Here is a 6,562-nt window from a genome sequence, read left to right on the forward strand (position 1 = left end):
TCTAGAACTCATTGTTAGGATGATTTTGGAGTTTTATTCAAGTATAGTTGAGTTTAATTTTGATATGATGAAAAGCTAAATTTCTAGCTAGGGTACCTGATGTAGCTTGGATTTAATTTCAATTTCAGAATCTTGTATTAATTTTTTTTGTTAATATAATTATTTGTTATTTGCACTTAATGCTTTTAAGTATTATTATCTTTGGTACTTGATTGATTTTGATTTATAATTGGTACTGGGAAAGAAGATTATAAATTAGAGTTAATAACAAACATCATAGGAATAATAATTGGGGCGGGAGCAGAAGATTTGACCTATGGAATTTTGGAAATAATCACTGTACTTATTAAACTAATTAAAATTTATTTTACTATTGGAAGATAGATTATAAATTTTAATTAGTATATTTAATAAGACTCGGGAGAGATTATTAAATAATTTAGGATTATTTATCCTTGCATTAATAATTAAATTTGGATTATTAATCGGAATAGCTAGAATTGATAATTGGTCCAAGTGAAATCAGATATACCCTAGTGTGTTATCAATCAAATTTTGATTCAGCTTTCATTAAGTTCTTTAGTGTTAATTTTATTTTCCATTGTCATTCAGTTTCAATCGTTTAGATATTAGTAAAATTAGCATTCATTTTTGGTAATTAAACTCAATCCTCATGGAAATGATCTCTTATTTATCATTATATTATTTGAGCGATTTTGTGCACTTGCGAAATAGGCTATCAAGTTTTTAGCACCGTTGCCGGGGACTGGTGCTTTAATATCAAGAATAGTTGATTTTACTAGTAATCTAGATATTTTATTTCTTAGATATTTAAAAAAAAATCACTGACATTTCATAACGCTTAACTAATATAGTATAACCAAAAATATTAAAAAAAAAAATTCAAACTTGATTGGACATCTTGTTTCTTTGCATTGCATCTCCATAATTAACTTTAAGGGCACTTAACCCATTAATCAGATAAAGTGGGGATTTGATCACCCTTTCTTAGCCCAAAAACTACATCCTTCATCTTGCATAACCTAGACCTTAATCTAAAATCAATTAAATATTGGCCCTAGGATATTCGAGCTCAATAGGACACGAAAGCCCTAAAGTTAGATCGGATTCGAATTGATTAATTACTCGGTGTCTAAGGCAAGTGGTTTAAGAAGGTGGTTTTCAATTGGTTCTGTTGTCTGACCTGGCCAACTCAGTTGGTGTCTAAGGAAAGCAACAAGCAGGGGACCTCCCACATCTTACACTTATCTGGCCGAGATAGTTAGTCAGTTTTGGGCTTGGAGTGCTTGAAGGCGATCTTGGAATAGTTAGGAGCTGTCTAGATCTAGGTTAACCCTAGGATAGAAAGTCCATTTTGTGCTAACTTGTTTGCCATTAAAATTTAAACCTAATTAAAACACTCTTCTCTTTCATCTCTAGATTTAGGACTCCTTAAGACTCATCTCTAAACTCTTTTCTCTCTCCTTCCTCTTCTCTCTTCTCTTAAAAAAAAAAAGGATAATAATCTTTCAAAATTACAACTTGAAAAAGAGAATCGGGTCGACTTGTGAGAATTGAATCAAATCCCATTTCAAGTCAAAAAATTGAACGCACTTGTAAACAAAACATTAAAGCCGTCAGAGAAGGGAAGAAATCTAAGGCAAAAGTAGATCCAAAAATGGCTGAAGATCCAAGGAGAGAAGTAATCCTAGTAGGGAATAATGAGGTTGCTAGAGAGGCAAACCCCAAAGCACTGTAGGATTATGCCATGCCTACCGTGAATGGAGCTTCATCTAGCATCACAAGACCACCTGTGCAAGCAAACAACTTTGAGATCAAGCCTGCTTTGATCCAAATGATCCAGACAGTAGTTCAATTTGGAGCATTGCCCAATGATGACCCTAATGCGCACATTGCAAACTTCTTGGAGATATGTGATACCCTTAAGCATAATGGAGTGTCAGATGATGCAATTCGGTTAAGATTGTTCCTGTTTTCACTTAGAGACAAGGCTAAAGTATGGTTACAGTCTCTTCCTGCTGGCTCGATCATCACTTGGAATGACTTAGCATAAAAATTTTTGGCAAAATTCTTTCCACCTGCTAAGACTACCAAGTTAAGGACTGACATCCAAACCTTCGTGCAATTCGACATGGAGACCTTATAAGAAGCCTGGGAAAGGTTCAAGGATCTGCTTAGGAGGTGTCCACACCACGGGCTGCCTAAATGGTTTGTTATGCAAACCTTCTACAATGGGCTGAACAACCATACCAAAATTAATATTGATGCTGCTGCTGGAGGTTCATTGATGGAGAAGTTATTGGGAAATGTGTCCCAAAAAGCCAATCATCAAGCTGTTGACGGTTGAGCAACCAAGTATTGTAATTGATTTGTTAATAAATAAAATATATTTAGCATTTTCATCATAAGCTTTCATCTTCTAATGAACTCCGTTGTTATGATGAAGTCCTTAGAATTATTTAGATTTAATAAAGAGAGGATTTATCGACTAGTCCTTAAAACAGTTCACGACCAAATGATAGGCTGTTAATAAGGATGACAGCTTCTATCGAGCATAGGTCGCTGTAGGCCATATGGGTTGGTTGTCCTCTTAACCAAAGAGTGTGGAGACACTGGTATGACATACATGTGAGATGTACTGGTACATCATCATTGAACGTGACCAACTCTAGAGTATTCTGCTGTCGAGAATGTCTTTGATGGGATATAGGTATAAGTGTCCCTTAGACTTGAGATCGCCTCAGTGACTTGCAAGCAACTCACTATGCTTTGGTACTGGACTAACTGAATTTCTAATTCAGGGATGGAAGGCTTCTGGACACAGTCAAGTACTTGCAAAGTCAGAGTGTGATTGAGATGGGATTGACCACTGCAAGAGTTGGAGAAGAATGAGTCGCTATATTTCAATTTAGCAATATCTTGGCCAGGGTAATCCATCAGATGGATTTGATATTTTGAAATACAATGTGGACAACCTGATCAGAGTTGATAGTTGAACTCTGGGGTGTCTTATGATCATTTTGGTCAAGGAGATGAATTATATGAAAACTATATCCGCATGGGTTCTAAGGATGTTGTTCTACACATTCGACCTATCCGGTCGTCGGGTACCATTGCTAGATGGTCACTTCGATTGGTATAAAAATTTATTTATGTGCTACTGACTTAGGTTCGGACCTATGAGGTCACACACATTAGAGTTTATGATCCGATCGGATGGTTGATCAACGATTAAGAATCGTTCTAGGGTTAAATGATCAATACGATTGACATTTAACCCAGTGCAAGTGTTGCAGGAGGATCGATTAGCAATTCAATTGCTAATTGGCTTAATTTGATTAAGCCAATGGACTGAGATTAAGTCTAATTAAATATAATTTAATTAGATTTGATTTGGGCTTGATTGGATCAAGTTCAATTGATTTATTGGATAAGCCAAGTGCAAGAAAAAACTAGTCCTAGTTCAACTAGGACTTGGGTCAATCTAATTTCTAATTTGATTAGAAAATTAAATCAGATTTAAATCTAATTTAATCTAATTAAATTAGATTTTTAATTGGATTAAGACCTATTTTAATTGGGTTGATCTAATTTTAGTTTGATTTGGTTTGAGAAACCAAATTAAAACAAGTCATAAGATAGAATCCTAGTAAGACTAGGATTCCACCTTGCACCACATAAGCCTTCCCCATGCCCTCTCTCTCATTCAATGCCAATCTCTCCTTATTTTATGTGACAAAAGCCCTCTCCCAGGTCTCTCCCATGTTCACAAAAGGTCTCCTCTCTTCTTTCTTACATGGAAGGTGGTTTGGATCAAATCAAAGAGGAATAAGTTTGGATTTCGAATTCTATGAGATAGAGTTTTAGAAATCCAAAACTCTTTCAATTTTGCACCGAATTTATCCAATTTTTTTTGGAATTTTTGTGGATTTTAGGGTACACATTATGAACTCTTTTCTAGTGATCCATGTATGAAAATAAGGAGGAGGTGCTCATGAGTTGGGCGCCCCTTAACTTGCCATGTTTGGATAAGCCTTGACTAGGTATTTGACCTAGACAAGGACTCTATCATATCTCTCTATATAAGATGAGTTTCTTCATGAAAATTTTAGAGAAGATAGAGATTTGAGATTCCTTTGAGCCATCAAAAAATTAAAGAGAAAGACCTTTGGGTTGTGGAGATATAAAAGACACAAGTTAGGGTGTCTAGAGAGAGAAACGAGAAGAAGAAGAGGGTCTTCTTCTAGGGTTGTTTGTTTTCATATCTTTCCTCCCTCCATCTTGAGTTTTCTAAGAGAATCTCAGATCTGAAACTCCTCCTTCTACTTTCCATCTTTGGAAGAGTCTAAATCAAGAAGAAGGAGGTACCTGATCAACCATCAAAGAAGGATCAGTGCAGTACTAGCATACTGTGCTGATTTCCTGAAACAGGACTTCTGATCGAGATTCGTGGGCTCGGTGGATGACTCCTAGAGGCTAGACACGTGTGCGGCTTGCAACATCATCCTCAAGCCTAGATCATAGAGGTTAGAATGTCTAACTTGCAAGGTAATAGATCTGATCTATTGTTTAATACATACATTAGATGTAGTATAGAAACATGTTGATATGATCAACATGTAGTTCATGCTATATTTAAATATTTTAATTTTTGATTTAATGTTATGTAATAATCATGTAATAGAATCTTAGATCTAGGTATTCTCTAATTTTAGAAAATAATTTTAATTTATTTTAGTCTTCCGCTGTATGATCTTGAAAAAGTTTCAAGATCTAACCCTGAAACCCTAGATCTGGTTCCTACAGAAGTCACTTAATGAGGCCTATGATCTTTTGGAGGAAATGGCCAACAACAATTACCAATGACCCAATGAGAGAAACATGGTGAGGAGACCTGCTGGAGTTCATGAGATAGACGCTATTACTGCACTCAATGCAAAGGTAGACACTCTTTTTAAAAAATTAGATCATTTGTCTATTAGTGCTGTCAATACTCGTGTGCAGACCTGTGAGATGTGTTCTGGGCAACATGCTACTCGAGATTGCCCGATTGATAGCTCATTCATGCCTCCAGTACAAGAACAAGTGCAATATGTGGCAAACCAAGGAAGGCAATAGAACAATCCATACTCAAACACCTACATGCCTGCCTGGAAGAACCATCCAAATTTTTCCTGGGGAAATCAACAGCAACAATAGAATTATCAGAATAGAGGACCACCTAATTTTTTACAGCAAGAAAAGAAGTCTAACCTGGAAGAATTGGTTGCAACTCTCACCAAGGCCACTACTGATTTCATGGGTGAAACTAAGGCAAACTTTCAAAACCAGCAAGCTGCCATTAAAAACTTGGAAATACAAATGGGACAGTTGGCCAACATGGTAGCTAACAGAACTCAAGGGTCATTTCCTAGCAATACTGAAACGAACCCGAAGGAGCATGTGAAGACAATTACCTTGAGGAGTGGAAAACAACTAGGGGAACAACAAGGGAAAGAGCCTATTAAAGAACAAGTAAAGAAACAAACTCAAGAAGAGACTATGGTCAAAGAGAAGCTAAAAGAGAAAAAAGAAGAGCCAAAAAAACCCTACAACCCACCAGTTCCTTTTCCTCAAAGGCTCAAGCAAAGTAAGGATGACAAGAACTTTCTGAAGTTTTTGGAGGTCTTCAAGAAACTACACATAAATATTCCATTTGCGGAGGCATTAGCTCAGATGCCTAGCTATGCCAAATTCTTGAAGGACATCCTTTCCAAAAAGAGAAGGCTAGAGGACCATGAGACAGTCATGCTCACCGAAGAGTGCAGTGCAATCATTCAGAACAAGTTGCCATCAAAATTAAAGGATCCAGAGAGTTTTACAATTCCATGCAATATTGGCAATATCAAATTCACTAAAGCATTGTGTGATTTAGGTGCTAGCATTAACTTAATGCCTTTATCTATTTTCAGGAAGCTTGGACTAGGGGATGTGAAACCGACCGTGTCTCATTACAACTAGCTGATCGATCGGTGACATATCCTAAAGGCATAGTGGAGGATGTATTAGTCAAGGTGGATAAATTTATCTTCCCAGTGGATTTCATTATCTTAGATATGGAGGAAGATAGAGAGGTTCCTTTGATATTGGGGCATCCATTCCTTGCAACTGGCAAGGCACTTATAGATGTCCATGAGGGTAAGCTTACTTTAAGAGTGGGATAAGAAGAGGTAATTTTTAACGTACTTAATTCTTCTAAATATCCTCTTGAGAATGATGAATGTTTTAGATTAGATGTGATTAATAAATTTATTAGTGAAATAATTGATAATTCTGAATATGACTTGATTGATGGTGTTAAACATAAATTTGAACAGTTAATTGAGCATGTTGATGTATTAAATGATGTTGAGAAAATACAGGATTCAGTAGAGGCTAAGCCAAACCCCAAGCTTGAGCTTAAGCAGCTCCCTTCTCACTTAAGATATGCATTTTTGGGAGACTCATCTATTTTTCCTGTCATTATATCTGCTCATTTGTCTGCTGAACAAGAGAAAAAATT

The sequence above is a fragment of the Elaeis guineensis genome, chromosome 7 (assembly GCF_000442705.2).
Source record: "Elaeis guineensis isolate ETL-2024a chromosome 7, EG11, whole genome shotgun sequence".
Classification (NCBI taxonomy): domain Eukaryota; kingdom Viridiplantae; phylum Streptophyta; class Magnoliopsida; order Arecales; family Arecaceae; genus Elaeis; species Elaeis guineensis.